The following is an 8,489-nucleotide window of genomic DNA, read 5'->3' on the forward strand; positions in this document are numbered from 1 at the left end:
GACTTTTTTGTTAAAGGCTTTTGTTTCTAACATTTATCTGAACGGTATCGTATTATGAACGCAACTAACTAAATATTTGATTTTGATTTGACCTATCACTTGACTTGCTTACGTCTCGTTCCGCATTGAGTTTGCTTTGTTTTTTGTTTTTAGAAAGAGTCCATAAGCGATAAGATTTTATCATAATGATTTCATATCACAATATAAGTACGCTTATGTATACAAGATGTTGTATAACTTCCTGAGTATTACTCAGATTTGACAATGCTTATATTAGATGAAATTAAAACGCTTAGAAAGTTCTGTCCACCGAACTAAAATTAAATTTCAAATTTAGAATTATTTTGTGGTCACATAGATTAATATATTTATTCCTTGATTAACTATAATAATTAATATTTAATTGAAATTGCAGTATTACATAGATATTATTAATGAAAAAGAAGTATAATTACTACTGATTAATTAAATGTAGTTATTAGTAAAAATAAAGATTAATTAAGTACCTATCATATAATAAAGTTTAAATAGTATTAAAATTATAAATATAAAAAGGTTAGTTTTTTTTAAATGAAGTAATTAACTTATACGAATTTTGATCAAAAAGTTATACGATCTCAAGTCTACGCAATTATTCTTTCGGAATTAATCTGTCAACGTATTTAGCATGATCATTAAATTGTAAATAATATTATTGAATCAATTATCTATTTTATATTATACTCAATTAAAACGGTCACAAAACTGAGCGTACAACGGTGAAAATACAATAGTTGCTAAAACAAATGTTATTCATACCATTGTTTTAATGGATCGTGTTTGTGATTCACTGAATCGCAAAGATTATTTAACTTTTGTATCTGTATCGATTGTCATTATACATACAATAAATTGTTTATACTATTATCACGCATGAATATGTAATAATTGAGATATTTAGTTTAGTTATGTAAGGAAAATAAAACAGTTTAGTAATAAAACAGTAATTTAAACGTAATCAAATCCTACAAATAATAATTCAAACTTAAATACAAAGTAACATCATCATTATATCAGATTAGTTTTACATCGGATCACGTAAATTGTTAATTAAGATATATACCAGACGTTATTTGAAATCGACTAATTATTGTGATGTATTTAAAGCGAATGAGACGTCAATTGTAATGAGAATAATAGTATATCCTTTTTTAAATGTTTTGTAAGTCGTTTTGTTTTGTTAAATTTATTTTAAGAAGGTAGTTGCGTAAACTCTTCCTAAGTAGAAGTTACTACTAGTTAAATTGAAGTTAGATACTGGTAAGCAATGAAATATATGTATTATTATCAAATTAATGAGTCTTAAGTCTTAATATATATAGTAATATTATTACTATATATACGTATTAATAAGGCTACACAGCACAGATCCCACACGCACAAGCACATGATGTCACAGACCCTATTTATACGTAGCCTTCTGGCTGGTTGAGATTATCCCATAGAGTCATAGACAATTACTACTTTTTAAATAGTTAAATATATTTCTAACAATATAAAACACTTCTTAGCGTTAAAGCGCTGAAAAACTGATCTAAGATCCCTTGGAATTGTAATTGTACTGGCAGGCCATTGAAACCGGAACACAGCAATACATATTATTATTGCTGTCTAGCTGACGAATAACTGGCCCTGTGACAGATGAGACTACACACCCCCTAACATGAGTGAAAAAGACATTTTCTAAGATTCTAAATTAATTATTTTATAAAAAATATTATTTAGCCAAGTTCCTAAACTAAGAAGCAGTGTTAAAGATATTGAAATGAAGAGTCAAGGGCACATCGCATACTTTAACTTTTTGTTGACAAACTGATACAATATCTATCTTTAGTTGCAATTTCATGGCAAATAAACGCTAAAACACGTTTTAATTTAAGACTTTCAAGAATCGATTCAATAATAATACGTTTTTAAACGAATGACTAGTGATTTTAATCTTAGAGTTAAAGTAATGTTTTTATAGCTTTTTTATGTTTGTTTTACGCATAAAAATTTGATTGTGCTTTTGAAATAGCAATTATTTTTTTATTGTAAACGAACTTATAAGCTATTCCAACCAAAAGAGGAGTAAACCCAAATAAACAACTTTGACACCGATATCATTGGTCACCGATATCAATTGACGCGATATCATTGGTCGAGATCTTGAATAATCTATGACATTCACTATGGATTCGCGAAAAAATGGCGTTTTCAATGTCCGCGAAGTTAATAATAATAATAATATCCTGGGACATTTTTCACACACGGCCATCTGATCCCAAATTAAGCTTGTACAAAGCTTGTGCTATGGGAACCAGATAACTGATATACTACATATACTACTTTTCTTTTGTAAATACATAATTATATAGAAAATTACACCCAGACTCAGGACAAACAGACATGTCGATGCACACAAATGTCTGTCCTGGGTGGGAATCGAACCCACAACCTTCGGCGTGAAAAGGCAAGTATCTACCAACCACGCCAATCGGCTCGTCCACCCGGAAAGTTGTAATTGGAACTTCGAAAGTTAAATTAATGTGGTTTATTCCTAATTAAGTGGAATAGTATATATATGTATTATAAATAAAGGTAAATTAATCAAGAACTCTTTATACCGTAATACAGCTGAACAATTAGAAAATCGCATGCAATTTGTAAATATACGGTTTGTTTACCTTTATTCCTACCTCGATTCGAATAGGGTATAGTAAAGATTTTATGATTCAATATACGTGACATATATATTTTTTTATGCTATAGGACGAGCAAATACCATCACCTGATGGTAAGTGGTCATCACCGCCCATAGACATGTGTTGATGCTTAACAACACGAAAATATTGTGATGTCGGGTTGAGTTGGCTTACAATAAAGATGGCAATCCTAAAACACAACATTCATGTAGTAATGAAGGTTTTTGCTTGAGATAGTTTTAGGTATAGTTATCAATTTCATATCCAAGGTTCGTTTCGAAAGCGACCGGACAGACAAAGTGTTCTTCTCATGGTATAAATGTTAACAGAATAAACAAAAAAACGTGCAACATTGAAATATATTTTATCCTAACTACGAATAAAATAAAAAATACACACAGAAACACTTAGAAAGCTGATTAAAACAGACAGTAAAAAGCAAATTATTCGAGAGGTATTTTTTGTAAAGTATGCGTTTCTATTGTGTAATGTTAAATGTTGCCAGAATTGTAAAAGTAAATATTTCTTTTACGTCCATGTTATTTTTATTTAACCTTGAGTTTTTTTTTTATTGTAAAATGACTTGTAACGTTCTCATCGAGTACTTATAGTCGTCTAATAATTGATTAATTTCGTTTTAAATGTTCCTCGCAAAAACTATCGAAATTATATCAAGTAGATAAATTAGATATTTATTTAAATTGTCTAAAAATAAGATTAAACATTAAATAAGAACTATTTACATTGAGGATTAAAATAAGTGAATACAAAAAAGTAAATAGCTACTATAGAAAGGTTGCAAGAATGCTAGTACTTTTACTACATTTTTGCCTTAATATAATTTGCAAAATCCATTAAAATTCTTGTAACTTCGATCCTCAAGTCATTCCTATCGGTTTATAGAGCTTTTTTTAGTGTGTGTAATATTTTGTTATTTATTTTAAGTAGCTTACTGTTTAGTACCTACTTAAAATAAATAACAAAATATTACTTTCATCAAAAATATTACACCCTTTCTTATTGCCTATACTGGTGACAGTAGGGCTGGTTCATTTTTCGCCCAGAGAATCTGAATTGCGATTTAAAAGGGATTTTCTTTTTGGCTGTTGGCATTCTTGCCACCAATCCATACCATTTTTATTTTTACATACCATACCATAACTATTTTTAATTTTTATTTGTTTTTATTAGATATATATTAATATTAAGTAATGTAAGAGGGTATATATAGCTTAGTTCCCGGCAAAATAAGAATAGGGCTAATCCATCTTTTCCAATGGATGTCGTAGAAGGCGACTAAGGGAAGAAAGACCTTGAGGTACCCGCATGGTGGCGGGGAAATCACCAACAACAGCTTTTCCAAGGAGGATTGGCGTCAGGCAGGCGGCTGGCTATAAAACGCAAAACCTTACAACAACATGGATTTTATTGCAAAGGAAAACAGTGATAGGGTTAGGGCGTACCTCCGAGGCGACGCGCAGTGTCAGCACCTGGTCACTGTGAGAAATGCACAAGGGTTGTTGTATCAGGGACGGGTGCAACGTAAGAAGCGAGTCCGGGAAGTAAGACTGAGGATAGCAAGCTGGAATGTAGGAACGATGACTGGAAGGGCCAGAGTAATAGCAGATATGATCATGAAAAGAATGATCATGAAAAGAAGAAGAATAAATGTGGCTTGTTTACAAGAGACTAAGTGGAAGGGAACAAAAACTAGAGAAATCGGTGAAGGCTATAAGTTTTTCTACTGTGGAAGCGATGGCAAAAGGAATGGAGTGGGAATAGTTCTGGACAGAGAACTAAAAGAATGTGTGGTTGCAGTTAAAAGAGTGAATGACAGATGTATGTTAGTTAGAGTAATAAAAGACGATTTGATATTGAATATTGTAAATATGTATGCACCACAGACAGGGTGTGATGACAGAGTAAAAGATAAATTCTGGGAGTATTTTGATACAGTTATGATGGAAATACCAGGAGATGTTGGCGAAAATGCGACCGAGGTCGAGAGCAAGCTCGAAAAATGGCGGGAAAGATTTGAGAGAGTCGGTTTAAAAATAAGCAGAACCAAAACGGAACACCTGTTTTGTGACTTTGGTGTTACCTACAATTTTTCCCACATAGCTTTAAATGGTGGTTATCTACCAGTATGCTCGGATTTTCGCTACCTGAATTCTGGATTGATGAACCCAGGTAGCGAACGATGGTTACATTAACAGGGACGTGAGGAACCGAATAAATGCAGGGTGGATGAAATGGCGACAGGTCTCTGGGACCATTTGTGACCCACGAATGCCCTTGAAGTTAAAAGGGAAGATTTATAAGCAACTTTGACAACGATATCATTGGTCACCGATATCAATTGACGCGATATCATTGGTCGAGATCTTGAATAATCTATGATATTCACTATGGATTAGCACCATATGGATGGGCACCACGAATGCCCTTGAAGTTAAAAGGGAAGATTTATAAGACCGTCATTTGACCTGTCGTGGTTCTGAAAAAAGAAGAGGATGTAAAAAGAATACATGTGGCAGAGATGCGAATGTTAAGAGGGATGTGCGCTGTAGTTAGAATGGACAAGATAAGAACCGAGTATATTAGAGGAAGTCTGAAAGTATCACCAATCGATGAAAAATTGAAGAGTAATAGATTAGCGTGGTATGGGCATGTGATGAGGAGGTATGAAAAGCATGTTACTACAAGGATGATGAGTATGAATGTTGATGGATATAGGGGACGGGGGATGCCGAAGAAAATGTGGATGGATTGCGTAAGAATGGATGTGTATATGAAAGGGGTAAGTGCTGAGATGACGAGTGATAGAAAGAAGTATTAGGAAAATACATGTTGTGCCGATCCCACGTAGTGGGATAAGGGCAGGAAGAAGAAGATTTAAGCTTAATATACCTAAGCACTATCAGTGTCTATGGACGAACGTGAACCCTAAATATCAGCTGGTGACATATATGCCTATATATAAAAATATGCTATGTGAAAAAAATCGATTAACTGAAAATAATCCCTTAACGGAACATTTAATATCTAGTTTTTTATACTCACATGACCGGCAGCACAACCAGTGGCTTTTTTCGAAGCAACATTCGGCAGTCGACCGGTGCAAAGTCTACCTGTCTGCCATTTGCGAGTATTGTTGTTAACGGTCTTAAGTGAGTCACATGAAGATTATGTTTCCAACGATTTTAAAGTCAATCGGTGTGTGCAGTGTTCGATAATGTAACCCAATCCGACTGAACAATGGGAACATGAGGGTCTGTAGTAAAGGCTCTTTATATTGTTGCTTACTTCTTATATTATTAAGGTTACCACCAAGTCCAGCGATAACTACAACAATATTAGCTTTTGCCGACATTTATTTGGGAAACAAATAATTATTATTAAGTAAACTACTAAGATTATTTTGGTTTAAATAATAAACAAAAATCAACTAAGTTTCCACAATGAGCTACTACTTAACAAATTATAAAAAAAGGTATTTGATATACAGATAATAAACAAATTTTCACTTTTTAAAAGTATATGTTTTATCGTACAAACGCTAGTTAAGTAGACGGGTAGACTATTAAAAATAGAAAATGAAACAAAATATTTTGAACGAATTATATATATTTAAATAATCAACATAATTAAAATTGTAAGATTAAAATTATAATAACAACAGCATTAACAACTTAAATAATATAACAAAATTACAATTAAAGAACGTGTAATAATTTATAAATAAATTCTATCAAATTAAATACTTTAAAAAATATACCTACTTACTTTGTAATACAACTCTTATAATTACACAATTTAAAAATAAACACATATAATTAAAAATAACAACAATTAATTCTACATTATATAACTATATAATGATTTTTTATATTGACATTTTTATGACTATAATGGTCGTAATTTCATAAGCGAATAAAATTGTAGTAATAGGTATTTTGTCATTCTTAAATAATTCACATAGAACTTCTGATTTTATTATTATAGATAATTGGGAAACATTATTTATCGCTATTAAGCTAGGTTTTAATTATATTCAACTGTTTAGGTGGGGATTAATTAAACATTGCTGTCTTCTTCTTTCGAATGTCAAATCAACGATGACGGAAATGAGTGCTAAATAAACTCCCACTAAACTATGTTTATAAATAAGGCCGTTGGTGTAGAACCATTAAATGTTATAGCTGAAGAAATATCTGATAATTTATTAAAAAAACTATTTCTAAATTAATGAATGAGCATGAATATTGTCAAAATCATATTTCGGTCGAAAGTTATATTTGACTAGTAATAATTACTGACCGTACTTAAAATACACATAACAAATATTGGAAACGGTAATTTATTGGAAGCGGATATTAATAGGGCAGAATTTCATTCGACACATGTAGGTTACATCACTAAGTACCTTTTACTTAATGTATGATACATTCAAATACTAGATAAATTATAAACACAAATCAAGTACATAAAAACTGAGCGGTGCTTGCTTGATAAACGCCTCAATTTATTATATACAAATTTCATAGGCTAATTAAATAAAATATAGGCTAATTATTAAACGGGTTTCCAATATTTATTAAAGATAAAATAGTTAATAGAATTATAGTTACAGTTACAACGGTACTATTTCACAATACATTATAATTACTTATAAAACTTATAACGTTACGTATCTAAAGCCTATTCTACCCCATAAGAGGAGTAAACCCAAATAAACAACTTTGACACCGATATCATTGGTCACCGATATCAATTGACACCGATACCATTGGTCGAGATCTTGAATAATCTATGACATTCACTATGGATTCGCGAAAAAATGGCGTTTTCAATGTCCGCGAAGTTGTAATCGGAACATCGAAAGTTAAATTAATGTGATTATACCTAGTTAAGTGGAATAGTATTGCATTATAAATAAAGGATAATTAATCAAGAACTATTTAAAGTGCGTAATACAGCAGAACAATTAGAAAATCGCATGCAATTTGTAATTCTACGGTTTGTCTACCTTTACTCTTACTCCGATTGGCATAGGGTATATGTTCTTTTCTGTCACCCTGACAACGTTTATGTAAGATATCACGATAATTGGTCGAGTAGTTAAAACGTGAAAATGTAACAAACAAACAAACTCATTTTCACATTTATAATATTAACTAGATATGTTATTATAAATTCCAATATTGATAATTATAAAGTCAGAATCAATTTCAAGTTAAAAGCGATAGCGTTTCAAATGTTAGGTTTAATTGTTTGTATTTTCTACTTATTTTCTAGATTAGGATTTGATATTGATCCGAAAAAATACATTTTTCTAATTATATTTAATTTAAAACATACATTTGCCAGAATACTAGATAGTCTACACAGAATTATTTCCAGCTTCGAATTTAGTTATATCAGAAAGAGTTAAGCGCGTTTGTATTTATGCAATAAAATACTTCAATTGTAACGAAATCTAATTAGAACATTGATTTTACATTGAGTTAGCATTATTTGAGCATCTAAAACTATTCTACACAGTAAATATATAGATGAGGCAAATATTACATACACATAACAAACTAATATAGTAAAAAGTAATATTATTGAAAATGTACAAGATATATAACACAGATAATTAATATTTAAATATAAATGTGATAAAAAAATGAGATGTGTCAGCTACCATTTTTGCTAGATATATTATATATTAAATAATATATAATATATCTATTTTTTTAAACGAATACTTACCTATACATA

Source organism: Nymphalis io, chromosome 24, assembly GCF_905147045.1.
Source record: "Nymphalis io chromosome 24, ilAglIoxx1.1, whole genome shotgun sequence".
NCBI classification, from domain to species: Eukaryota; Metazoa; Arthropoda; class Insecta; order Lepidoptera; family Nymphalidae; genus Nymphalis; species Nymphalis io.